The sequence below is a fragment of the Taurulus bubalis genome (assembly GCF_910589615.1).
Source record: "Taurulus bubalis genome assembly, chromosome: 17".
In the NCBI taxonomy this organism is placed as follows: domain Eukaryota; kingdom Metazoa; phylum Chordata; class Actinopteri; order Perciformes; family Cottidae; genus Taurulus; species Taurulus bubalis.
In genome coordinates, this window is record NC_136605.1 from 3,281,786 (window position 1) to 3,302,500 (window position 20,715).

A 20,715-nucleotide genomic window follows, 5' to 3' on the forward strand; every position below is an offset into this window, starting at 1 on the left:
ATAAGTGGCTGAACAACGACATTCGCAAAGCTGGACCACTTTTCTCTTGAGTCAATTATTGCAGACTGGGCTTTTTCCAGGCGCTAAAATGGAGCGTTTCAGAAAGAGGATAAAGACAGATAAAGAAAAGTGTTGCTACTCTTCAAAAAATGTCAGTGGTCTTCTGTATTTTGGCATATCCTCTTAGTTTTCTTTCAGTAAATGTGATAGTTGTCAGTAGATGAAAACATTCCTCCGGTTATTCACAAGTAAAAGAGAGTAGATGTTATGGAGAAATGCCGGCGACTACCAGGATCTCTCAACCGCCTGCGCAGCGCCAGTCGTGTTGCTGTCATTGTCTGACTCTCTGCTTTTGATTGCATTTCCATTCTAACATCTGGTGGTCAGCTCTTCAGCATGATGGGCCGTTAGAGCATTTCTGCACTTTAATGTCAACCAAACCCTCAGATGTGTCACGTTTCACCACAGGCATTGTTTTCTAAAGACAAACCATTCATAGCCATGAAAAGTCTGTTTGATGTGATTCAGATTCAATGTAGGTGAAGACAACAGAAGATGAAGTAAAAACACAAACACTAAGGAACGTTTTGAAGTCAGTGTCTGTAAAAGCACAATTGCACCAAGTGAAGACTTTAATGTACATATTATATCTTATATCATACGTAATGAATGTGTATCATGTTTTCTCTGCTGAAACACAAATGACTACTGCGTTTATTTATTTGTACAACTGAAAACTTGTAAGTAGCGTTCACTGACATGTGGCTACGGCGTAGCAATGACAGGAGAGGACAGAGACTGTGTTGAATTCCTATGAAACTCGAGGCTGAGTGGTCGTGTACGTCAGAGCTTCAGTCGTGTGATGATGACAGAAGGCTTTTATTGACATGACTGAGTGCATTGAGTTTGTTTTATATCATGCAACCTGTGGAAATGTGTAACTGCAGCCTCTGGGAGATATACGTTCCTTCTGAGAGTGAGATGAGAAGTTGGATATGTGCGAGCTGGAGTCAGAACAACATGAATATTGAGTTTTGAATTTAATTGAATATACTTTCATTCAAATATTTAAAAAAAACGTTTAAAGCATATGTTAAAAAAATATGAAACAATGCAACAGGCTAAGAATAAACAACATATTTTAACATTTTATATCCAAAATGCAGTGAGAGGAAGCAACTTGCTTATCTGGTCCTACCACAACGTATGAATCTATCAATATTCAACAATGATAACCAATAAATAATGTGAAGAAGAAAACAGACAAGAAAAGAAAACCAATAACAACAACATCGCCGTCTTTACTTTATATTCCTCTTCCTCATTTCTGTACCTCACAATTTTTTCGTACATCTTTAAAGATGTTGGATATTTTTAAGATTGTTGGATTTCTTCCTTCAAGTTCATTTCCCCCCCAAAAAATATCCCACAAATTATACGCACATATTTTGTGCGAACATGATTTTTTTCAAAAGGCCCCCTCTGTCTAAGAAACAGTTTTCTATGTTGCCAGGAAGTTAATTATTTCTTGCTTTCTACATATTTTGTGCGGTCTGAAAATCCATCGTATCCCTAAATGTCAATGCATGGAACTTTTAAAAACAGTTAGATAGACTACATTGTTTTCTATTCTTATGACTCATTTTTGAAGTATGCATAATAATTGTAGGGAGCCTTTGTTACACCTAACCTCCACACACTAAAACAAATAAACAATAGGGTCCGATGTTTTATGAGCCAGAATGAGTCTATTTTTCTCCAGAACTGCAACGCTCCTTTGTCGACTTTGAGTGCACATCTATGAGTTGCTGCTATAAGGATATTATTGAACTTTGGACAGAGCCAGGCTAACTGTTTCCCACTGTTTCCAGTCTTCATGCTAAGCTAGGCTAACCACATCCTAATTCCAGCCGCCTCTCATCTCTCTCTGAATGAATGTGAATGTTTCCCTCCATGTTTCTACAGTCTAGTTGTTGATGGACTGCAGAAGGGAAGATGCTCTGTATCAGAAGGAAAATGTCTGTAATGTCTTTTTACTCTGTGTCATTGCTCACTGTCAAATAATCCTGATATGTGACTGATCTTAAGAAAAGGTTTTTTAAATAACATGTCTCCTGTTTCAATTTGCTGAGCTTTGCTCGGACACCCAACTTCTACATGTGTATGTTAGGTTTCACAGCCGAGACAATGCTGCAAGCCAAAACAGACAACATTGTGTTGACTGGACACATGGCTGTTGAGATGGTTTTCACTTCACTATTGTGTAATTGACATTTCTCTATATGAAAGGTTCCATTATAAAAAGTTATTTGTAAAGAATTTCTTCAAATTCACATTTACTTTATAGGTGCATTCCTTTCATTCTTAAGCAACTATTCTTATGTGAGAAAGTGTGGAGGCCACTGTCCAATGACCAGATGTTATGGCATATTGTGCAGACATCACGTTTACATTAATTATTGGTTATTAAAGAATCAACACATTTCAAATAGGACTGCATTAATCTAATATATCTTAAAACAAATAAATGGTAATGCAACAAGGTGACGCAACATCGAAATCTAGTTATAGAAGCAGAATGAAACATACCTTTAAATGTCACTTTTATAACAAATATGCCATGACAGTGGAATAAAATATCCTCTCTGACCTGATTCATATTAGTGTGATACCACTGATTAATTATAGTAGTTTTCTGTGGTCTGACGGAGTTTTACAGTCAAACACAACCTCCCACTGAAGCAATAAACTGATTAAAGTGTGTGTGTGTGTGTGTGTGTGTGTGTGTGTGTGTGTGTGTGTGTGTGTGTGTGTGTGTGTGTGTGTGTATGTGTGTGTGTGTGTGTGTGTGTGTGTGTGTGTTTCTGTGTTTGTGCGTGCGTGAAAGACAGAAAGAGAAAAGGGAGAGTTGGAAAAATGTAACGGTTGTGCTTGGCGGCTATGTAATATTACATTAAAAAAATTACATTGCAATATTAATTTGACTTTGATAAGTATTGTGGTTGAAAAAAAGAGATTCTCAGGGGATCAAGCAAATATTGTACGTTATAAAGTTAAATGCATCAACGCACTTTTTTTGGCTATATAAACAATTTGTGATCTTCATGTTGTGCTCTTTTAAACAATTTAATCATGGAGACATCAGTTGCATAGATTTAAATCATGAGGAAAAAGTCAGACCCACAAGGCATGGAAAACAAGACTGTTATTGTGGTTCAGAACCGAGTTTGGTTAAACTCATGAATGATCGACTAAAAATGAGTTCAAGGAGGCGAAAAACTCCAATCCACAAAATTGCAATGGTCAAATTAGGCATCTTCATTTAATGAATTTAAACAATCTTCAATAAATAGATAGAAATTCATGGTAAGATCAAAATTAGCCTAGCGCCCAACCTACTACCTACTAAAATTAGCCTAGCGCCCAACCTACTACCTACTACGTGGTTGGATGCCTCCGCCAATCCGTCATGTTGCAGTTTACATCCATGTCTGTCCAAAATGTCATCACTTCATCATTTTATCTATTAGACATTTGCGTGGAATATTCATAATTAGTATATGAATTCTTGAGTTATGGCTAAAAGCGTGTTTAGTGAGGTCACGTGACCTTTGACCAGCAAAGTTTTTTTGTGAAATTTGAAGAAATCCACTCAAAGCGTTCCTGAGATGTTGCATTCTCCAGTGAATTGGACTGACTTGAGGTCACGTGACCTTGGCCTTTGACCTACGACCACCAAATTCTCATTAGTTAATTCTCAACTGAATATTTGCGCCAAAGTCAAAGGAATTCCCTCCAGGCATTGCTAAGATATTGCATTCACAATCATGACATACCATAATGTTTATATGCCTCCAGCCACAACTAGGGTCAATCAAAAGGGACTGTGGTGAAAGTCAGCCAGACTAAAATGAAATTGCACTTTCCTTTTTAGCCATGCTATTGTTTCAGAATTAATAATAATATTTTTTTTTATAATACTATTGTTTTTTGACCAAATCCCTAATGAAATTCCCATCAGCTTGCAGCTTTTCTGAGATAGTTAGCTAAATGTTAGCATGCTAATGTGCTAAACTTAGATGGTAAATACAGTAAACATTATTTGTATTAATTAAACATCAGCGTTTTCATTGCGAGCATGTTAGCATGCTGATGTTAGCATGTAGCTCAAAATAGGAAGCTCCTCGTTGTGTTGATTCGGATTGCCTATTTTTAAGTTTATTCCATTTTCAGCCACTTTCTGTCCAATGTAAAAATGTTTGCCATTGTATTAAAATGCATTAAAAACATTTTGTTTCTCCCACGCCTGCAGATTAAATGGCAACAAGCAACAAGAACAAGCTCTTTTCCACGGTGGTCTATCCTGGTTTGTTGTAAGATACAATCCTAAGCAAATAAAAGAACACTACAGTTGTCTAACAAATCAAATGCTTTAACTGTGCTGCTCAACAGCAGTGGATTGGATGCACCAGGCCCATACATATGTATTTTATAGCTTACAAATCAGCCCACAAAAGCTGCATGAGAACACTGATGCACATTTCAAAGACGGACCTTAAGTTTTACAGTCGGAGAAGTCGGGGTATGAACAAATAAGAATATGAATAATAAAACAGTGTGTTCATTGTGAGGGCTTTTACAGGGTTTCACTGACAAATCAATATGAGGTTTACAGAATCAAAACAAAGCAGTAATTGAAGTATATGATCTCCTCCTGAGGTTTTGTGAGGTAATCCATATCCTTTAGCAGAATTAATTCCAGATCGAGTCGGCGGCCGTAACGCTGTTGTGAATACTGTTCTGACGATGTGGCAACGAGACCCGCCGGTGAGGCCAGGCCAGCAGTCCTCAGACACTCTGCGCTGATTTCCAACTCACCTGGACAGGTGTTCACCGCGACGACCATACTTGAAACCAGAGGCAGCTCTGCGCGGGCTGTGTGTAATAATGTAGGACAATAAACAGGAGGCTTAATTACAGGTGAGCACGTTTGAACAGAGATTAGCATGGCGGGACACACAGAGGGTAATAATGTGGTATAATCATGTGAGGGCATAAGTAGAGGGGGGAGCCAGACTGGCCTGTCTGAGCTGGTTCGGGTGGGATGTGGGGAGGTGTGTGGTGAATAACGGGCTATCGTGTGACATCATCATCTGTCTGTTGGCCGTTTTGGAGCTACTTGGCTCTGCGAACAGCTGCTGTACTTGTGTCCGTCTCAACAGAGTTGACCACTGTCTGTTCTGGTCTTTGAATTTAACAATAATGCTAAATATCAATGTTTCATTGTTAAAGAAATAACATCTCAGGAAATACATAATTTACTTGCTTAACGAGATGAGACGAGGGGCACCACTGCATGATCAGAAAACACCCAGAGCATCATTGGTACCCATTTACCAAGCACCAGGGATATCACTGAGGTGAGGTCCTGCACAGAGCCCAAAAGATATTGAAAGACAAAACCCATCCCAGCAACAGCCTGTTCACCCTGCTGCTGTCTGACAGGTGTAACGACGTATCTGCTGTTGTACCTCCAGAATACAGAGCAGCTTCTTGTCCTGTGGCTGTAAGCACCTCTCATTCACCTTTAATAAACTACACATAACTGTTATGCTAGTTTTGTACATTACCACTTTCCTCATTCCTTTCATAAACCGTGGTCAAGCTATGTCTATATATATAATAAGTAACTCTATATATTGTTTAGTTGTATTTAATTATATTGTATTCTAATATAAATATGTGTACATATAACACATAACACCCTGTGTTGTAAAATGACAAATAAATAAACCGTGTAACCGTGTTGCTCGAGCAAGTGATTCAGTTTTGGCCAGTTAGCTTAGGTTAGCACAACGACTGGGAAACATGCACAGCTCTGTCCAAAGAAAAAATATATAATAATAATCAGGTGTCAACAGGTGGGTATTATTGAAATAAATGCTAGCTAATCGCGGTCCATTTACAGCCAACTGGTGGAGATGCAGGAAGTTATTGGTCCCATCTCTATGTTAAGCCAAGCTAACGCTCAGTGAAAAAATGTAAAAGCATATTTGCCAAAAAAGATCTCTTTCTTTAATACACTTAATTAACATATTTGCTGAAAGTGCTGTTTAATTTCAAAGCTATACAACACATTGGCATCAGAGGTAAAATACAACATGTCTTCTCTGACTGAGCGCGGCCATAGTTCTCTGTAACAACAGGAACCCACGATGGCCCTGCGTGTAATTTCATATAATTAACAGACTGGTACAAATAATCCGCCGTGTAACATTTACCCTTGTGCATGTTCAGGGGTGTCTCTTCCATTAACATAAATTAGCTGAGCAAATCATTTCCCCTTCTGGTTTAATGAGCCTGTTAGATGTGAAACTCAACATCTTTACAGAGTGACAGAGGCGATCGGAGGAGACTTGGTAACCGGTTGCTGATCCGCATCGGTCGCTGAGGAGAACGCTGGCCGCAGACGACCGCCAGCTGTCTGTCGCGAGGTTTGAAGATGTGATCCCGACCGCAGACATAATGAATGAATACGGGAGAGAATGTTCTGATTGCAAAAAGAAGTCTGATTGTATAGAAGTCTATGAGGAATTGACTCTACTTCTCTCTTGATGTATTCCCTCAGTAAACATTGTAAACATGAGTTTTTGTCTCAATCTCTAGTTTCAAGTCTTCTTCAATACAGCATGATGTTCATTTAGTAAATTATGGTCATTTAGAGTCAAACAGACCATAAAGCAGGGGACGCTTTAGGGCGGGACTTACTGTGATTGACAGGTCCCCGCCGCTGCCAGAGCTGAATCGGTGCACTACGTCACTACTCCAAATATGGTCACTTCCGTTCTTCGGTTGCGGAAAAAACAACAACATGGTGCCGGCCGTATTCCAAGATGGCGACAGCGAAATCGTCAAACTTAATGGGTGATGTCTAATTCTTATCAGACGCTTTAATGTAGTTGGCTATCTGATACACAGGATGTGAACAGCGGTTTGCCATATTACAGGCTGGTCTTGTCCAGCATCCGTAGCAAAAAGCTTCGAAAAATAACGCGCCTTAAATTCGTTGATATCCTACGAAATAATTTCTTACTTCATCCACTAAATCATGAATGAGTAATCTTGATCTTTCAGCCAGGCGACCACTTCGGCACGAAAAAAGAGAAGTTGACGTTGAGGTTTTTTGCCAAGTAACATGCAGACTTCAGTTACGACACTTCCGTGGTTATTTTAACCCAAACGACAATCTTTTCCAAAACCTCACCAAGTAGTTGTGTTGCCTAAACCCAACGGGGTTTCTTGTGAAGACAGAAGTTGCATGTAATGAGCTGACATTGACACGTGTTGCTGGCTTTCATAGGAAAGCGAATGAAAAACGACTTTTCATGGGCTATCATATACAAACCGCTGTATGAGGATTTGTTGTACGGTCCTGTACTCGTGTTTCCTAAGAGGTTGTGTAGTGCAACTTAAAGCTACTTCTGTGTTAGGTTCTGACAGAACACACTCAATTCTCATGGCTAGGGAAACACCTGAGATAACACCAGTTGGCCTCAGCCAAGTAATGAATGACTATAAAATGGTCCTTTTGTGAGTGAACACAAATGGTTGCCATTTGGGAAAAATAGCTAAATGTTCTGAATTCACTGTACAATATTTCATTATATTTTCATTGCAAATGATTGCAGTGTTCTTTGGGCAAACAAGCTTTGTGTTTTTAATATTTGAAGTTAAGACAAAGATACAATCTGAGTGAAATAAACATGTTTTTTTCCTCAAATATATTTGGGGTTTAGAGAGGATTGGCAGCTTGTGTTCAGCATGCTTTACAGAGCCAGCGGTGTGTGGTCAACATTCAATCACACACCAGATCTAACAGTTTAACTATCGCTGGCAGGGAAAAGAGGAAAAGTGTGGTTGAGCTCTTGAGGTTTTAACATGTTGGAGAAGTCCGTCCAAAGTGCTGCACTACAATAACGTTTCCTTCTCCATTCTTCTCTTCCAATTCCTCACCAACTCTGCTCTCCGAACTGAACAGTAAACCTTTGATAATTGATAATAAATTGAAGGTGCTGACAATACTTAAAAGATATTTAATAAGTTCAAAACAAATAGTCTTTCAGCGCAGGTTCAACTGTAGGTTTTAAAGAAAAAGTTCACGGTTGTGAGAGAATGGTTGAATGTGTTACATCAAGTAGTCTTAGAATATTTGGCAGACAGCAAACAAATGAAAACTGGCCTCACACACTCGATGGAAGTGCAGTTGTCACCAAGCCAACAACCCATATTTATAATATCTCTATGCACATCTTTAGAGGAAGGCCCAGAAAGGGTTTGACGCCTCCACAGTACGATCACCTCATGATTGTGGCTGTAGGAGGCAAACACATCTTTCTGATGGAAACTTCTCAGCTTCCCCTCTGCACGTCTCTACTGCGGCGTACAAAGACGGGTCTAAGAAGCAGTTTAGCCAATCACGGATTAAAGATATAAATGAGTGACATACAATTTATCCAATCAGCGCCCTAAAAAACATCCACGGAGGGGCCACTCTAATTTGGCCCAAAGGTGCGCGTTCCCGTGTCTCGTGCTCGTCAGGTCTAGTCTCTCGAGGCGCCACTCATTTTAACAACATGACAATGGCGAGTGCGAGCGGTGTTCTTCAAAGGAGACCAAACGCTAACTCTGTAAAATCTCTCCTCCAACACCCGTTTGAGAGAAGAACCTTGGCGGAGAAACTACAGGTAAAACACCTGGTCCCAGATCAACCCGACCTCACCACAGCTTCCCACTGGCGTGAAAAGGAAGCAGCTTCTGTAGAGAGGGCTAAGCTACACCAGGAAGGTTTGGCTAAGCTAGCTGCTGGATGTAGTCATGCTAGCACCGTATTTTACTTTCCATGCTACTTGTTAAATAAATGGGGACTGATCCAGCATGGACAGATACGGGAGTAAGGGACATGAAACACTTTTAAGAAAACATGAGAATACCAGGACATATGGATAACTCCGTCAAGCTACTAAGCTAGCATATCAGGCTAAGTCAACATCGCTGCACAGATGCCCGGACTGCGGTGCAGAGGCAGGTCAAAGACGGCACAAAACGAGCTGTTTGACGGCATGCTGTCGGTTATTATATGATATGTAAGGCTTTAGAAACTGTTTGTCAATCAATGTTGTTTTTTTTGTTTCATGTGTTTTACCTGCGTTAAGATGAGATGCTTTTTTTTTTAAGGTGACATTAAAAGGGAAGTCTCATTTTGTGTCAAAAGCTACGGAAAAAATGGTCATTTTTGTATACAAATTAGAAACAGTAATGTATTAGCACTCCGCAGAAGAGGCACAAGGTTAGTTAAAGTTGTAATAGCTGTATGTTTTAAGGAAATTGTTGTTTTTTTTCAGAGCAAGTGATGTAGTATATTGAGCAAACGCCATTGAAAGAGATGAGGTATAATTAAAGTATAACAAAAGTGAGAAAGTCCACTGGGGGGAAATGGATGTGTCAAAGAAACACAGGACTTTCACCCTGTAGACCTTTATCTGTGTCCCGTCTGAAATCAAAAGTAAACGTAGACTTTAAGCAGTAAGCGCGACAGATTTGTCGCGTCGCGCTTACCGCTTCAGTTTAGTCGTGCGAGTGACTTGAGGGTGTTCACACCAAACGCGACAAAGACAAATCGTGCCGCGACAAAGGGGGCGTGGCTTATCGACGTGGCTTATCGACGTCGCTTCTCTCCGTGAAAAAGAGCTTCCTTTTCTGGTATCAACTATGGAATAAATAACCACTAGTTCTGCTTTATACTTGTTGTGGAAGTCCCAAACATGTCGGAACATGAAACGCCCTCGTGTTTGGGTTCATGACATCATCCGTAGCCGCACACAGCTCGGTGAATTTCACCGACTCCTCCAGGAACTGCGTCTGGCTTATCTCCGTAAAACGGATACCGTTTCCTTCATCCACCATGGAAATAACCACTAGTTCTGCTTTATACTTGTTGTGTAAATTCCACATATGTCGGAACATCAAACTCCATGGTATCTGGGTTCATAACATTATCCGTAGTCCCACAACAGCGTCTGAATGACGGCCGCTACCAGCGCTACTTCAGGCGGAGCAGCAACAGTTTGATTCAGCAACGGCAAGGCGGTGGTGGTGACGGGCGGAGCTTCTCAATGCTGATTGGCTGACGCAACTATGACTCATGAGTTTTTGTCGCCGGAGTTGGGATTTTTCAAGTCGCGCGACTTCGCGCCGCGTCCTTCGCGCCGCGTCCTTCGCTTAGTTCGCGCCGCCTCAAACGCGTCAGTCGCGTCGCCCGATGAAAATTTCGTGCCTTCGCAACCTGTCCTGTGCATTGACTTTGCATGTAATCTGGTCGCGCGACAAATCTGTGTTGCGTTCGGTGTGAACACAGCATAAGGCTGAAACCACGAGAATAGCCGTAGCCATGTTGTTTTTTGCAACCAATGAACGGAAAGGACCATATTTAGAATGCGAACGAGTGACATAAGACGTCGTATACGACTCTGGTAGCGGCAGAAACCTGTCAGTCACAGTAAGCCCGCCCTAAAACATATTCTGATTTATGGTCTGTTTGACTCTAAATGACCACAATTTACTAAATTTTACATCATGCTGTATTGAAGAAGACTTGAAACTAAAGAATGACGATTTTGTGCACGGTACTGCATGTGTGACCTGTCGGTGACTTTGATACACTGGTAGTGAGACTGCAATGATGCATTTAGATGTTTCAGTTGGGCTAAATATTACCAGTGCTAGGTAAACTTATGTCATGCAGCACTCCTGTAAAGATGTGAGGCTGTAACGGGTGTGTGAATGAGCTGTACCGCTGTCATAATATGTGGACAGTGCCCATCAGGCAGCTAGAGCTCTGTCTCCGTTGGAGCAGGACGTAGCGTGAGGAAGTCCCTCATTCAACCAATAAGCACACCACTTCCAGCGCCTGGCAACACACCTTTGACCCAATCCCCATCTACACACTCACAGACTTTGAGGCGCGTTCCCGTAAACGTCTTGAGGGTTTCAGGCTGTCCATCAAATCGTTGATCGTTCTTAATATTATTTCAAGCATCTCTCACAGACATTTTGAATCAAGGGAATTACCCACAATTCATAGTAACGTGACATTAAACACAAGATTACCATTGGAAGCCAGAACGTGAACAAAAATAAAATGGGTAAGCAAAGAGGACGGCACATGTTCAATTTACACAGAAACATTTAGAATTAAAGATGGAACATAATAAAGTGTAAGTAGAGACTATACACAGCTGGTTTATTTTTCAACCATCTCATTTTTGGTATTAAAGCTTTTGACACGAGTAAAATCTGTTATCTCGTGAGGCAAGAGCCTGGAAGACAGGGAGTGGAACGTGTCAAATAAATACCCACAATTATTCATAACGTGTTGGGACATTGTCATGGTCATGTGATATGTTGCAGCAAATTGCTGTTCCATTTATATTTACACCATTTCAAGCCCTCAGTCTCTCACACCACCATTTAAGAGGGGACGCCAGTGAAGTCCTGAGGGTTCAGGGTTTAAGGCCTGAGGACACTGGGATCTGGCCTGTCCCCTCACAGACACACCTCACACCATGTGGGTTCCAACATATCTGCACTGCCACCTGTTGGTCACTAGGCTGCACTGCACCCAGTCGCCACCATTGATCACCTTTCAGGCTTTGACTCTGACCTCATCTTTCAAAACTCTTTCAAAACTCTTTTCTCACACAAATTCAAGCAAATAACCACGCAAATAAAAGACATTGTATGATTTAACACACTATTTTATGAAATGAAGTATGAAATACAGAGAATATAGAAATGTGAGTCATCAATTATTTAAATAGACATTTGTATTTCCTAAATTATTCGGTATGGAAGCAAATAAAGAACAAAGTATTACAATTTTAACTGCCACTGTAAACTTAATATTGATATTCAAACAACACTGTGTAGACCTATCAGCCAAGAAAGTGACTCAAAAGATCCCAAGATGATAACCAGTGAGAATGACAAAGCTATGTGGTGTAATTACTATATTTATGTATTTATTCATTATATATTATTTTATTGGTCTGGATCTATTTTTTCTTTTTGAAACTTGAATTCTTTTATCAAAATGTGTGAACATTAACAACATTAGAATCTGATTCAGCTTTTTGCAAATTTAAAAAAATCCTATTTAAATTTCAGAGGTGAATTCTGAACAAATAAATTCAGATACATGGTTTTCAAAGGGAAATATGATCATGGTTTATAAAATAAAATATTTCAATACAATACAATACAAAAATATTCAGTATACAGTGGCTATTACAATTGTAATACTCCTGCTCATATTTGCTCCCATACCTTGTTATTGTTTTGTTTAAATTCTGTCTTATTTTCCTGTGAACTGTGTTGTGCACACGTCACACGTCTGCTGTCATTCTTTTCCCACACACTGGTGTCACAGTGCAGCTTAATTTTAAATCAGACGGAAATGCCGAGGTATGCCGGTGCTAATTTCTGAGGCAATTAAGGTCAAATGAAGCGAGGAGAAGAAGAATTTATGGGAAATGCAGCGCGTGATATGAGAAGTGCTGCAAACCACGAAGCCACATGAAGGTCCTGTCAGCACATAAACCTCACACGCAGCCACGTGTCACGTGCTTCTCTTAACTGATAAAGCTGCGCCAGTGAATGAGTCAACCCCTTCATGAAAAGATTAGAAGGATTAGTAAACAGCAGAACTTGTGCTAAATGGAAATCCTGTTAAATAATCCCCACAGTGTACGACACATGATGCTGTGCAATATGCAGGACGGAAGCTGGCAAAATATAATAATAAATAGAATGAATGCCTACATATCATTATTTATAGTATGTGTTGGTACATTTAATGGCATATTAATGTATTTATCGAGCTTCTCGGTGGAAGCACTCACTTCCGTTCCACGGCAAAGAGTCGGTCAAAGGGCCGTCGGCTCTTTCCATGTTTAGGTTTCTGAGAAACACTGAATTCCATTCAGAAATCCCAAAGATGTATATCTCAGAATCTGCTTGACTGGACTCCAAAAATGTAATGAAAAAATACATATTTCTTTGTAATTCAGAAGAATTGACCAGGCATACAATATGCAATCTAACTGAGCTGTTTGTTACAGCACGAATCACATATTATAGATTCAGTGAGCAAAAGCATTGTGAATGAGCCAAACCGACTTCTTAAAGATGTAAAGCTGTCCGGAGTTTCTGTTCAATTCTATAAAATAATGTAAGATATCCTGCATTATTCATGTGGTTTTAATTGAATATTTAAAAAAAATCACGTCGAGAATAAAAATACAAACTTTGTGGTTGACATAAAACAGAAAACAAGTGAAGTGATGCGATCCCTTTGCTTCATTTAAATGTAAAATACACTGAACTAGACCCTTGATATGAAGCCTACATTTAAAGTAATGCATTCAATGAATGAAATGTGTTTTAAAAGAAACTGTTAATCTTTTCAAATACTTACTTCTGAGCAAGCGTCAGATTATTTGCATTATTGTTGAGGAAATGCCCATCACATACTCAATTGTATTACTGTTTGACAGCACTATTGTCCAATGACCATTCTACTGTTCAGTGTGCTGACAGTTCAATGACGAACGAGTACAGCGCCGTGACGCTCCGGTAAGGCCTAAACCACGGGTGCATTAGTGTGCGTTATCAGCCCTGTTGGTGTTAAAATAATGAAGCAAAAGGATCCAAAATCATGTAAATATGGTAAAAGGTAAGATATCAAAACCCTAACTGCCATTCTGACATATACTTTCAATTTGCTGTCTGTAATTTGGAAACTACGATAGTTCATATTTTGGCTATGACCATGTTTTTTTTTTTAAATAACTAAATTTCACTATTCAAATCGGTTATCCATTTGTTTGTCCTACTACTACTACAGATTCAGAATATATTCATATACAGTACATGTTCGGTCTTGGTCTAGTCACTGATTGACTTGTTATTGATTATGAATCCATTGTGAACAATACTGTTCACTTGGAATGCGTCTTGGAACTGGAACTGGGAGTTTAGTGTGTGTCTCTTTGTGTTTCATCCAGTAGGACCTGGTTCCCCTTGGTGTCTTGTTTTCCTGTGCATGAGAGGCCAAACCAGTCCGATCCTGCGGTACGTCTCACTTTACAACCAGAGCTGATGGAATTGGTTTTGGACCAATTAAATCATTGGCGCTTGTGTTTTGCAGATAAATGTATAGCTCAGGAAAAAGGGGAATGTTATGATAAACTAGACTGTGAGTTCTTGGCCCTGATTGGACAGATTACAGTGATTTGTTCTGTGAGGGACTGACTCTGACTCTGACTCTGACTCTGGAGGATCCCCACTGTTTCCATGGGGACTGATTCTAAGGTAACCGTTAGCGTCGAGGTCCAGGCTGCAACACACCACTGCCTTAACATGTACCTGGACCGCAAACACCACATGTTAATATTCATGTTGAATGGATTCAGACAGTTAAAGGTTGGTATTATTGAGAAACTATAGTAAGAGTGATAAAATGACCCAACAGAAAAACGCAGCCCAGTGTTGCCAACTCTTTTCCAATGAAAGTAGCTTTCAGCATTAAAAGTTGCAAAGTCGGCAACATGACAGCCCGCCCCTTCAGGCCTGCCTCCAAGGCCACGCCCTCAAAAACATCATTATGAACATTGTTAGTACTCACAGCTGTAGATACCGCTTTTACTTTTCATTTGATTTATTGATTGCTGTCGGGGTGAGAATATCAACAAAAATATCAACAAATAGGATGAAAAAATGGAAGAAAATTACCAACCCTAGCTTTATCAAGATTGTTGAGGATTTCAGCAGGGAGACTAGAGACTCGATTATAATGTGTTTTTAATGACCTGTTCCAGAATAAAATCCCACTCACCTCCAGAGTGAGATGGATATCTCCATTCCTTCACAATGAAACCCAAATAATCTGCATATGTGAGAGTCATTCTAGTAAGTTATTCCTATTCCCTGTATGTTTGGATCAGAGACTCTGATGAAGGCTGTATGAGGACTCACTTTAGTCTCAGACCCCACCTACAATTAAACTAATGTCTGCCCCCCCTCCACACACACACACACACACACACACACACACACACACACACACACACACACACACACACACACACACACACACACACACACAAATCACCCCCACCCGTACTGCAGCTTCCCCATAAACTGAGCCGAAGAGAACTCAATACCAAACCACCCGGCCCGTATCATTCACATGGCGCTTATTGGAACGGTGTGTGTGTGTGTGTGTGTGTGTGTGTGTGTGTGTGTTCTACTCCTTCTCCACTGTGGTAGGGTAGTAAAAGTAGGTGTGCACCACACAAAGCAGTAAAGAGATTGCTTGTAAAACTCCCTCACAGCCACCACACACACATACACAGAAAGGCACACACACAAACACACACACACACACACACACACATATACAGAGGCATTGTAATAAGCACCACATGAACACACACACTCATGTACACACGCACACACACAGGCAGACACAGACCCTACATTGTTAATGTGTTGTTACAGAAATACGTGTGTATGTATGACAAGACCTCAAACCCTTTTTAATTTTTATTTTTTGTGGTTCCAATCAAACAAACAAGAATTGTATTTGGACTCAGTGATCACCTCATATCATCTCATTACAGTCACATCCACTCCTGTCTTTTGAAAGCGTTTCACAATTCTTTCTTCTGTCTTAAACAACACTCAGGTGTTTTACTTGCTGTAATAATCCTTCCTGTTCACGCTGGTTGTAAAACATCCCTTCTTACATGATGGGATCCCAACGGAGGTTATGGGGACAAAATCCTCATTCTTCACAAAATTATACTTCAAAAATGTATCTGAAGCAAATCCGGAGTAGTCGGAGTTGGACAGATCCTAGTGGATATCTTCCAAAGTTACACTCACTTTGTAGTTTCCCTTTTTTTTTTTAAATCTCTTTGACTCCTTCTGATTTGAAGAACTTGGCATTGGATGCTTTTATTACCAACAAAATGAATGCTTATATGCAGGCTTTTTCAAATAAAATATAGGCGACCATTTGCCTGTAGATGAGTTTACCCGTCTGTTTTTTTCTCAAGTGTGACGTCACAAACGGGCCGGACGAGAGGTTTGTAAACAGTAAGAACTTTACTTCTTTTTTTAGAGCATATCTGCTACTTATTCTGCTCCCTTTCAAACTCTTAAACCAGAGTGGGTGATTGTTGGAGGTTGGAGGACTAAATATTATTTGATTTTGGTCACGTTTGAATGAATTGTGTTTTACAATGATCAGCCAGGTAAAAATACTTTTCTGTCAATGGAGTCCAGGGGCTTTGAGGAGGGCTTATTCATTTTTTTATTGTGTTTTATAAATTAATAAATCATAATTTTGTTAAAATGTATTTCTCATATATTGACTTTGATGGATAGAATATAAATAGCAGCAGCCTTGAACATGAGATCTGTGTGGATCTATGAGGAGACTGTAATCTTTCTCAAATGAATGTGCAAAATAAAACAGAAATATCATGTTTTCCACACGTGTTTTGGTTTCTCTGTTAATGATGTCATCTCATTGCATCCTCCAATAGCTCCTCCAGCTGTTTGTCTCCATGACAACTCCTAATGCTGCGTTCACACCGAAAGCAGCGTTGCGAAAATTCTTCCGCCTGAGTTTACTCGCTCGACCATTTCCTTCATCCACCATTGGAATAAGCACTAGTTCTGCTTTATACTTGTTGTGGAAGTCCCACAAACTTCAAAACATCAAACGCCATGGTGTCTGGGTTCATAATGTTATCCGTGGGCGCACACAGCTCCGACCTGCGTCTGAATGAATCCGCTTCCAGCGCTACTTCAGGCGGAGCAGCAGCCGGTGATGCCGGGCGGAGCTTCTCAACGCTGATTGGCCTTCGCAGCTCAGCCTCAAGTGAAAAAGTGGCGCGAAAAATTTGCTTTTTCGCAACCATTCGTGTCTGTGCATTGACTTTACATGTAATCTGCTAGCGCGAAGAATTCGCAACTCTTTTGGTGTGAACGCACCAAAAGAGTCAAGGATTTTCATGTCACAATTTTAATTTGCAGACTTGCCAAGAGCTGCGATAGAGTCATGTTTAAGATGTAATGTTTGAGAACATCGGTATCCAACCGTTCGATATTCCTCGCAGTGGGTATCCATTAAAATGTGACATTGCTCTGTATGGGGTTTGAATATTGGCACCGGTATTGAAAACGATACCCAGCCTCAGGCGAAGCGCATGTGAAGCCAATAACATTTCATGTTGGCTCCGTTCCATCTACGTGCTCTAAGCCGTGCAGAGCGCCAGCATGCTCCAGCAGTGGAGGGTCCCACTGGGACCGTCTGGGTTTTTCAGCAAACAAAAAAAAACGTATTCCATCAGAGTAATTTGAAATTCCCTGTCTGTAAGCGCGCCAACACACATCACATCACAACAGCCGCCGCACCCTTTCTGTCTGGGGTCAGAGCAGTTGACAGTCAGGGTTTGTGCGTCCTGACGGGAATGAGGCTCATTATTATGATTATTGTGTTGTTCACAAAGAAACTGTAAACGAACAAAAGCATAAACGCTCTCCAGTGCAGCAGAGACCTGCAGCAGAGCTACGAGAGAGACAACGGACAACAAAGAGACCGAGGAAACGAGCGAGAGAGTGTGTTGACCACATGTATTGGTTGTGTGTGTGTGTGTGTGTGTGTGTGTGTGTGTGTGTGTGTGTGTGTGTGTGTGTGTGTGTGTGTGTGTGAGAGAGAGAAAGGGAGAAAGCAAGACCAGACTAAATCAAAAAATCAAAAATCGATTCTTGAAGAGGATCTTTAGAATCAAGCACGACCTTTTACTATTTAAGAGTACTATAATACTCATGTTTTCTGTAACTCGGCAACCAACCTACTTCCTGTTTACACCCGCATGCCCAGTGTGCGTGAATAGTTACGTGATATTCGTTTTCAGGCGCTCCAGTATGGAAATCATTTGGGAAACGATGCTCGTTTCTGTTTCAGAACCCCAGTTTTGAGTCTCTGCTCCACAGCTTCATTCAAGCTTCCTCTGACTACGACTTTGTTCAGGTCATCAGGAGATGAGAAAAATTCTATTTACGTGGCACTTTCTCATTCGCAGTTTTTCGCCATGAATTATTCCGATTTATTGGCTTCACAGGAATATTCAGAGTCCGGGGTTTCTGGCCTGATGATGAGACTACTTGGGTGTGTCTTATTATCTCCCTTTATTAGGCGCTGAAGTTCTGTGTCGTAGCCTCTGGTGGCATCTGAGTCAGACAGCCACCCAACAAAGACTTTATTAGAACACATCCCACTGCCCCCCCCCCACACACACACACACACACACACACACACACACACACACACACACACACACACACACACACACACACAGTGTAGAGAGAAGACATGTATAAGGAAAAGGCTCCATGAACGTCTCATAGTTCATATAATAATAATGGAATTGAATGGAAAAAAAATCCAGTACAATATAATGCAAAGGGATCTGCAGTAAATAGTTAGACATTACTTGTAAATGGTTCATTTACAGGTTAACTCTTGTGCGTCTCTTTAAAAGAGTTGCTCCAGAGGACAAAACTGTCAGCATAAAAAATACGCTGCCATTAAATTACACATTCCTATTCCATAAAGCAGTGACAGTTAAAACACATTGTCTGTGAGGAAGGAAACAACAGTGAATATATATCTGCTCCCACTTCTGAACTCTGCTGACAGGAGCAATCAGGGGGTCTGTAATCTGGAGAGAGGCCTCTGAACACCTCTCTGTTGAGAGAGGAAGGGAGAGTGAGACTGCATGTCCTCCCATGTCCTGGTTCTTCACGTCCTGAGGAAACGCAGCTTAGACCTGCTAGAACCTCTCCAGTGACTCCAGAGTACCACCTGCCTCTCATGCAGCATGCTGGGATATGCTCCAGAACCCCGTCACCATAAACAGGAGAAGCACTGCTATAGATCTCTCTCAAACACACTGTGTGTGTGTGTGTGTGTGTGTGTGTGTGTGTGTGTGTGTGTGTGTGTGTGTGTGTGTGTGCGTGTGTGCGTGTGTGCGTGTGTGTGTGTGTGTGTGTGAACACACACTCACACTGCTATCAGTCGTGTAAAAGCATTATTAATTGCAGTGTGGATAGAGCTATCCATCTCCCAGACCGGACCAGCATGGTGAATATCTGAAGGTGTGTGTGTGTGTGTGTGTGTGTGTGTGTGTGTGTGTGTGTGTGTGTGTGTGTGTGTGTGTGTGTGTGTGTGTGTGTGTGTGTGTGTGTGTGTGTGTGTGTGTGTGCGCTAACCAGGCTCATCTGTCTCCAGTCTATTGATCCCACTGAGGTTGGGTCATTATTACTAGGCTACTTTGGAGTGGAATGCTGAGGAGGTGTGTGTGTGTGTGTGTGTGTGTGTGTGTGTGTGTGTGTGTGTGTGTGTGTGTGTGTGTGTGTGTGTGTGTGTGTGTGTGTGTGTGTGTGTGTGTGCTTCCCTTCTGCCTGCCAATAAATCTAGAGGCCACATTGGCACTCAGCACTAATGAAGATGGCAGTGTGTGTGTGTGTGTGTGTGTGTGTGTGTGTGTGTGTGTGTGTGTGTGTGTGTGTGTGTGTGTGTGTGTGTGTGTGTGTGTGTGTGTGTGTGTTTGATTTATTTCCGTGCAGTGACAGCGTATACATACATTAGTCTATGTAAGACGTCGGTACTGCAATTTGATTGGTTCAATATCTGTGTGGGCGGGCGCTAAATGTAGCACCTGGATGTAGCCTGTTAAAGCTACAGTTTATAACCTATTATTAATAATAACTTTTTGTCACTTGTGCTCAAACTGTGACTCCATCCTGACAGAACGTGAGACGAATCATCTGTGAAAAGATTCTGCTTCCTCCGCCTCTTTGTCGCTCCCCGAATGACATTTGCAAGACTCCACCTGCGTACAAAGTAAAACAACCAATCAGAGCCGAGGAGTCTCTAACTCGGCTGTCAATCACTGGCCGTTAAGCTCTTGTGTTCCTGTATTGCCTAGTTTTGGCCTTAAATGTTTGTTTCGCTGTAAAATGAGAAGTTGAGCCGGGTGGGCGGTGCTTGGTTGGTTGACTTGGCAGCATGTGTGAGACTGATGCTGCTGTAGGACCTGGTATGTATATATATATTTATATGTATATTTTAAATGTACATACAGCCAAAATAAATACATGAAAAAGGAGGACATTTTGTCATCATACAAATAAGTTGAGTTTTAGGTTGGTGGGCTTGGGTTTGAGTTTGTGGTGCTCAGGCTGAACCAAGGGGATGTAAACCTACGGCTTTCAGAAAGGGATGCTGTCAGATGACCAGAGAGGCTGCTAACAAGTGGTTTAGGCTCAGTGTTTGGGAGTCAATCTGAGGGTGAGCAAACTGAGAGCGTACACGACTGTTCATCTTTGCTTTCCCTTCTGACCCGTGTGACGGATCTGTTGGTTTTCAGTCTTGACCTGTTAGAATCCTATTTATTAACTGATGAATTTATTAACTAAATAAAACAAAAACAAAAATGTATTTCCACTCTGAACACGTAGTTTCATGTTCAATACAGATTTTAATGTATTTTTTCAATTTAAATGTATGCATTTATTTGTATA